This window comes from Dermacentor variabilis, chromosome 1, assembly GCF_050947875.1.
Source record: "Dermacentor variabilis isolate Ectoservices chromosome 1, ASM5094787v1, whole genome shotgun sequence".
Lineage (NCBI taxonomy): Eukaryota > Metazoa > Arthropoda > Arachnida > Ixodida > Ixodidae > Dermacentor > Dermacentor variabilis.
In genome coordinates this window covers 291,614,295-291,623,063 of record NC_134568.1, presented here as the reverse complement: position 1 = coordinate 291,623,063, position 8,769 = coordinate 291,614,295, and the positions used below count along the sequence as shown (strand labels likewise).

General features: G+C 43.5%; 1 protein-coding gene across 1 annotated transcript in view; it reads right to left on the bottom strand.

Annotated features, from left to right (window-relative positions):
- The window catches only part of LOC142567368 (uncharacterized), a 996,706-nt gene that overhangs the window by 96,409 nt on the left and 891,528 nt on the right, over positions 1-8,769 (bottom strand). The window lies entirely within an intron of this gene.

Below are 8,769 nucleotides of genomic sequence, written 5' to 3'. Positions count from 1 at the left end.
CGCGTGCCTTCCACAAAGTTCTACACCATTCGCGTCAGGTGATGAAATCAGATAACATAAGGTTCGGCGACAACAGACAGCGGATAGAAGCATCGATAACTTTCCAGAAACTTCGGATACATGCAGGCGCGTCCCACGCTGTGCGATTACATTTGTTAGGCGGCGAAACGTGTTTCCCGATAAAGATAAGTACACGTGTCAATACCCCTCTCTTAAAAAGCATCGTCCCAATGCTACTAATATAAGAGAGCGAAACACAAAAGGACACTTATTAAACATACGTAATAAAACAACGAAAAGAAACAAAGTCCAAAGGTCAGTTACGCGAAGTCCCAAAGTTCATCAACGCTGGTAGTACGGCTTGAGTCGCACAACGTGGACAATTTAAGGTCGTGAGCGGCGCCGTTGTGATAGCGAAATGTCGTCTGGCACGACCTCATAGTCCAGTGCGCCAATACGTCGGGTGATCTTGTACGGTCCGAAATAGCGACGCAAAAGCTTCTCGCTCAGTCCTCGTCGGCGTATAGGGGTCCAAACCCAAACACTGTCACCGGGTGGTACTCGACGAAGCGTCGTCGGAGGTTGTAGTGTCGGCTGTCGGTACGCTGCTGGTTCTTGATCCGTAGGTGGGCGAGTTGTCGGGCTTCTTCGGCGCGCTGGAGAAAGGTCGCGACGTCAAGATTATCTTCGTCGGTGACGTGTGGCAGCATAGCGTCGAGCGTCGTCGTCGGGTTCCTGCCGTAAACCAGCTTAAACGGCGTGATCTGTGTTGTTTCTTGCACCGCCGCGTTGTAAGCGAATGTTACGTACGGCAGGACGGCATCCCAGGTCTTGTGTTCGACATCGACGCACATTGCTAGCATGTCGGCGGGGGTCTTGCTCAGGCGCTCCGTGAGACCATTTGTCTGCGGGTGGTAGGCAGTTGTCCTGCTGTGGCTTGTCTGGCTGTATTGCAGAATGGCTTGGGTGAGCTCTGCTGTAAAAGCCGTTCCTCTGTCAGTTATGAGGACTTCTGGGGCACCATGTCGCAGCAGGATGTGCTCGACGAATAATTTCGCCACTTCGGCTCCGCTGACTTTCGGTAGAGCTTTAGTTTCAGCGAAGCGGGTGAGGTAGTCCGTCGCCACGACGATCCACTTATACCCGGATGTTGACGTCCAAAACGGCCCCAACAAATCCATCCCAATCTACTGGAAAGGTACAGCAGATTTTTATTTAAAAAGGAAGTAGAGAAAACGCCGCCGGAAGTGGAGGACAATTCCATGTGTTCTGAATAAAGCTTCTACAGTTATTATTCGAGCCGTCTAACGTAGTCACTTCTCTGCTGTGCTTATGTAGATGTTTTTCTAACCTTCACCGATGAGCGCAGTACGTGTATCATCGCAGCTTCTTGCGTCATACGCGGTTGCACGCGACTGGCGGCCACGCATCATTACGTAATTTCCCAAATAACAACACGAGTCAGTTGTGGCGCTTGTTAGAGCAGTAAACGAGGGATCCAAAGAACTGTGATTGTTGCGCAAATATATATTTCTGTATTATTCTTGAGCTAATTCAAAAAACGCTACTGTAGTCGGATACAACTTAATTCTGCAATGAAGCCTCGCTCACGCCCTCATAACCGCCAACCACTGTTCCTTTGCGAGGCTGCAAATAATTCGTACTTCAAACTTTTTCTGTTACCCAAATAAGACGGTAACTAGAAAAGTACAATTATTAGCGCGTAATTTTATACCTTTCCCCTCGCCTACTATAGTTGAATGGTGAATGCCTAATTCTTTATTGAACTGAAGTAACATGCATGCTTCGCTACAACTATTTGTTGTGAAGTTTCACTTCAGTTGGCATTGAAGTTTCATGAGTAAAACGGGTTCAGCAGTGAAATGCACTGCACCGCAGACTTTTGAAGAGTGAAATGCTCAGACTCCATACATTTCATCCATGTCTGTTGCCCACCTCATTGCTTCCGCCAATGAAAAGACTCCTCAAGAACAGCAGCCGCTCTGGAGGTATCAAGTACGACGCCAATTTGAAAACGCCGCATGACGACGATTTTGTTTGCTTCTGTGATTGGCAGGCGGAGTAACACAACCCCGCGGGGTCCGTGCGCCTTGGTTTCCAACTGCTAAGTTCTATTCTACTGAAGTAATCTTTATTTTACATTTTCGCTCCTTTACTTGTTCTTGGCAGTGTTATTCCTGCGCTTCTTGCCTGCGCGAGTCCATTTGACGTGGTTCTTTGTTTGCCAAGCAAAGGAGAGGTGTATCGCATAGGAGTACCTGTAAAATACACCTTATTTCATTTCTATATTGTAGGTTTACGCGTTTTTATGGCGAATGGTGGGCGTTATTCACATTTGTACTAGTAAAGGTACCGCCCCCCGCCCCTCCATTTGCATAGAAAAGTTACCTTGGGTTGCCCCCCCCCCCCCCGAAAAAAAAATCCTGGGTACGTGCCTGTAGTAGCTAATATGCCATTTTGTTTCGTTTTTTTTTTCTTTTCGGCGGGGATATAATTTCGGGGTTCATTTGTACCCTTGTGCACCATGAAAAGTAGGCTTGGTTTCCTTTTTTGTCAAGGAAACATCGACACAATGAAGCTGCCATATTCTTGTTACAAATGCGATTATTGTGCGGATTGTGGGCACAACGCTGCAGCTGCTACTGCCAAACATGATATCTGGGCGTTTCTTTGTTCTTGTTGACCTGAATGGTCGTACCGTATACCCACAGTGGGTATCGGCCATAAATCGGGTCCTTAACTTCATCGGATAACGACAAAGCAATCAAGAATTTGAAAGTTAAAACATAGAAATGAAAATTTAAGTGTGAGGAAAAAAGTAAAGTATGTAAAAATATCAAAATCAAACCATGAATTAAGGGGGGAGGGAAATTTATGGGGGGGATGACGCACGATCCTTGACTAGATTAAATGAGGTATATCTTGACTGCCAAGCAAACATTTCTGAACCCGATAACTGAGGCTCCGCAAAACAATATTATAGACAGATAAGTCTAGGCCAATATTACGAAGCGGAGTTGGCAGTAATACTTTTTCTTATAGTAGAAATACGCCTGCAAGGCAACAGAAAATACTCCATTGTCTCCGCTCCGCCGCAGAATGAACATATTGGCTACATTCACGTGGGTATGTGGAAGTAGCATATCTCTGCAAGAGTTCGCAATGAGACGCGTAGAAATTATGAACAGCCACCAACAAGCCCCTTTTACCGACCTTTTGAACTAGGTATGCGTAGTGTTGGCTTTCGTAGCGAACGAACAAACCCAACTCGCAGATATAAGTGTGATAGTTCAACTATTCAATGTGAAGTATCACTGAAAGTGCAAACACACAATGAATGTGTCAGCTAAGGCGTAGAAAGATCTAAAAAAGTGTTTCACTGCGGATCAAAGCAAATCCGTGTGTTCTGCTGCGTGTGTTTCCGTGATGTCTTCTGCTGTATGCCACAGTTTCAATGCTGGATGGAGCAAGAAATGGTACGCGAAGCGTGAAATGATAGATTACGTAATTTGCTCCTTTATTTGTATATTATTGCTGCCGCCCAAACAGGTTATCATAATTATGATTGGTATTTTAATTACACTGAACGAAAAAAATCCGCGTGTCTCATCTCATCCGTGTGTCTGCTTACGGCATGTTTATTTTATTCATATTAAGAAAACATATTTATTTACCAATCCTTTAGTGGCCTTCAGGAAAGCATTGGGTTAGGGGAAAATTACGGTTGCATCAACGTAAAACAAGCGTTATGAAACAAGGCAAAAAAAAAACATCAACGTAACAAAACCTATATTCACACAACGTAATAGAGTGCAAGATCGGTACAGTCAATATAAAAAGTAGAATTGAAATGAAAACTAAAGACAGGAAAAAGGACGCATGGTAGGATACTAGTAAATACTAAACGAAGGTAATCGCAATACAATAATAGGCGTACAACGCAGCCATTGCCATATCATTTGCTGAATCACCGCAATCCAAGGGGAAAAAGAAGAAAAAAAGGAAGGAAGAAAAAAAAGTAATACAAAGCAACAACAATTAAAATCTGTCATCTCCGATAAGCTACAAGATTAGGGACAAGAACGGTGATTGAACCACCACATGATTTGTTTACAAACAATTCAGCAGAGACACGTAAGACTGCTTACGTGCGGGAAAGCGAAAGCGTCATAATCGCGAAGGTGAAATGTTTTCGATTGATGTGTTCGACATGCATTAAAGTTTTTTCTGCTGAATGTGTGTGTTTGTTTGTGTGTGTTTGTGTGTGTGTGTGTGTGTGTGTGTGTGTGTGTGTGTGTGTGTGTGTGTGTGTGTGTGTGTGTGTGTGTGTGTGTGTGTGTGTGTGTGTGTGTGTGTGTGTGTGTGTGTGTGTGTGTGTGTGTTTACGTATGCGTTGGCCACAGGATTGAAACATTCGGAACACTTTGCTGCAGAAGGATGAATTTTATTTTATGGCTAATAGTAGGTCTGTAGTGGCTATGTCGTCTTCTTCTGTGTTCCCTTGCTTCGTCTTCTGAGGCGTGCTTTCGTGGGCGACCACGTTTCACAGCTGTCGTTGCCTTACTTTATTTATATTCAATAAATTTTTACTCACTCACTCACTCACTCACTCACTCACTCACTCACTCACTCACTCACTCACTCACTCACTCACTCACTCACTCACTCACTCACTCACTGGCGGTAGACGCTTTGGAGTGCATCGCAATAGACACAGCACCGACGAAATCCGAAGGGAAATTGACGTGCCGGAGGCAGCAATTTGACGTCTGTAATGACGCACACACTGGTCACACCTAATTTCATGCATTCATGATTTGGCGTCGAGAGTGCATCGCAGTAGACAAAGCACCGATGAAATCCGAAGAGCAAGTAACATGAGGGAGGCAGTGACGGAGCCGTGACGTGACGTGTGCAATGACGCACCCTCTAGCCGCAACTTTAGTCGACCGTAACCACGGAGCCGTCGGGGAAGCGTGCTCGCCTCGCACCCCGGATGGCCGGGTTGATTTCCAACCAGACCGAAATTTACCTAATTCTCTTTTGGAAGGCATTTAATTTGTTTACACAAACCAGCCTCAGAAGTCTGACGTCAATCCTAGCTTTTTTCACGTGCATTTACTCATCGCGCAGGCGGCCATTTTCGGTACCATCTTTCGGTCACGCCACCGACGACAACGCCGGATTCTGGCGTATTGGGGTACATAGTGTTTTCCCATTATTATATATATATATAATATATATATATATATATATATATATATATATATATATATATATATATATATATAAACGAAAAGAAAGGGGGTTAACCGAGGGGCTCGATTTTTATTAGTCATATGATAAGAAGCCAACAAACACTGACACCAAGGACAACATAGGGGAAATTACTTGTGCTTAATAAATGAAATAAAGAAACGATAAGTTAAAGGTAATTAAATTGGATGAAAAAACAACTTGCCGCAGGTCGGAACTGAGCTCACAACCTTCGCATTTCGCGTGTGATGCTCTACCAATTGAGCTTCCGCGGCGCCGTTTTCCCATCCACCTGCTTGGGTATTTATGTGTCCTAGTATTTTTCATCCAATTTAATTACCTTTAACTTATCATTCCTTTATTTAATTTACTAAGCACAAGTAATTTCCCCTTTGTTGTCCTTGGTGTCAGTGTTTGTTGGCTTCTTATCATATGACTATAAATATACATATATATATATATACATATATATATATATATATATATATATATATATATATATATATATATATATATATATATATATATATATATATATATATATATTAAACATGAGAGCTACAAAATGAATGAATAACAATTATGAACAGAAGTGGAAAAAATAAAGGCACAAGAGAACGAGATGGGTGACACGTCAAAATGTTCGAGGCAGAGTTGAAAAAAATGTCTGGCATATAAGCTGTGAAAATCTTCCGCAACATGCGAAAAAGAGAGGCAACGCGCACACTGGATCTCGCGCCATCTGTCTTCTACGGCGGCCTCCTCGTGCGTTGAAGTCCTTAGGACATTGAGTTTCTCATTATAACCCCTAGAGGGTAATCTGGCGCCACCGTCTATGGGAGTTTCTTAAGGGGGCACCGTGCCGTCATGGGAATTACGGTATATGTGTCTGCGAGGCTCGTGTTGGCTGGTGTTGTATAAGAGGCTTCGTCTAAAACCCGTTCTCAAAGTAAAATCTTCATAAAATGTTTCCATTCACGCACATTACATCTTTACTCACCCACAATGCATGACCAAGCGAAGAAAAGCAAGAACAGACGACCAACTGTTTCAAAGCGAGCGCGAACCTTGTCGTCTGTCCTCCAACTTTAGCGGCCCGCTAATACTTTTTACGCAACATGTAGTCGTACACACAATAATAAGTTCTCATAGTTAAACAAAACATGTTTTCGCCTAATAATAAAGCTAAAACAGCTTTTCACGTGCTGTTTTAGTAGAAAATGAATCATTGTGACAGACAGAGCGGTACTTGCCAAGGGCGTCTTCAAGGTGTCCTGTCTGTACGAGTACGATGCCAATCCGAAGTCACAATATACCGGCATTCCCATGCATGCCACTAAAGCCACTAAGGGGCTTTACATGCCACAGCGCAGCAGCGCCAGATTTCCCTCTAGGTAATGTAGTGAGAAACTCTATGCCTTAGGATGGATGGATGGATGGATCTTATGAGCGGCCCCATAAGGACGGGGCGATGGGTTGTGGAACCAAGCTCTTGCTATTATATTGCGTAATGTCCTACCTAGGTTTATAAAAAATGATAAAAAACCACAATGAATTCCCATAACCAAATTATCTGACCCCCTATTGTGAACTTTGTTTTTGTACGCCTCAGTTTTAGGTCATTTCCGAACTTTTCTTCCACCAACCTTCCAATCGCCTCTTACTAATCTCTATAGCGGACATGTTTACTTCTCCCCTGCTCTCGCTGAACCCACGGGCTTAAGGACGCCGGTGGTGCCTAAATCGACCGCTGAGCAGATATCTTCGCGTTCTAATAAGACAAGCTCCATCGCTTCCCTTTTACCGCATCAGGCACATGCTTCTTCTTCCTCCTCATATCTCGCTTTATAGGTGTATGTTTAATGGCATCCTTATCTCGCTTCGAAAAGTAATGAGCTTCACTTTCAGTTTATCATAAATTGTTTCTTTCCTGATTTCATGTTTTCCTCTTAAGTAGTTACTCATGGCAGGTTTCTTTTCCAATGCCGCCAGCCATGAGGTTATTTCAGCCTCTCTGACTTTCCTCTTGACGTTCTTTGTTCCTGTGTTGCTCACCCTACAGGCTGCAGACTTGCTGGTAAGCTTCCTAGTTCTTTTCCTCCACTGTGGATCAATGTTTTTCCTGTACAGATTGATCAACACTCTCCCAGCATATTTACTTTCTTCCATATACCTCAGTCGTTCTTAATAATCAATTTTACTATGAGCTTCCCTCACTTCAAAGCTTGTCCAGGCCATATCACCCTGCACAGCTTCATTTGTAGTCTTCCCGCGAGTGCTCAATGCGAGGCGTCTTCATTTGTAGTCTTCCCGTGAGCGCCCAATGCGAAGCGTCTCATTGACCTTCGGTTGCCATCGAGTCCTGATTGTATCCCTGATTTAAAGCAAACAACCGCATTTCCAAAAGCAAGTCCTGGAACCATTACACCTTTCTACACACCACGGAGCACCTCGTACCTACTGTATCCCCATAGCACTCTGTGCTTCATTCTGCCGGTATTTGGCTTCCACTTTACTGTTGTTGTTTTTTCATGTGTTTCCATATATCTAACGCCTTCGTTTATCCATGAACCAAGATATTTCTTTCTTTTACCGGAGGTATTTCCTGGCCCTGTATTGCCACTATATGTTCACTGTTTTCATTGAATACCATAACAGCTGATTTTCCAACGCTAAATTTCAAACCTAAATTCTCGCCTTCCTGTCTACAGATATTAGCCAGACGTTGAAAATCATTTTCCTTCTTAGCTAGCAAAACCTGGAAGCTGCTGCTCTACTACTGCATCCGCCATTTTGTATGAGAGATTAAACCCGATACTACTTCCTTCAAGCGCCCTTTCCATCCTCGCCATGTACATCATAAACAGCAATGGGGATAAAGGGCACCCCTGCCTCAGTCCCTTCTTCATATCAACTATGTTCTCGCTCCTCATCCCTTTCCATTCAACGCAAATGGTATTTTCTAGGTAAATCTCTCTCAATAGCTGTAGACAATCGTCGCCCAAGCCTTCCCCTTCCAGAATATCCCACAAAATGTTGCGGTCTACGTTGTCATACGTTCCTGTAATGCGTAAAAAGGCCAAATACAACGGTCTGCTCTCTACTCTTCATATTTCAATACAATGAGTAAGAACAAGTAAGTTATCATCCAAACGCCTACCTTCTGAAGCCCTTCTGTAGTTCTCCCAAAATGGCATTATTCCCTGCCCATGCTTGCAGCTTTAATTGCCTGCATTGCTAACCTCTATATTACTGATGTAATGGTCAACGGTCTATACGAGTGAATTCTATCTTTCTCCCCCTTACCTTTGTAAATAAAATATTTTCTACTTTGTCGCCAACTGTCAGGTATTCGTCTATCTTTTAAAGTTTTTCCACTGCTTTCCCCAGAGCTTCCTTACTTTTTGGTCCTAGTTCATTAATCATCCTAACGGGAACCTCGTCTAGCCCTGTGGCTGTGCGCTTAGAAATTTACTCTTCGGCTTTCTTCCA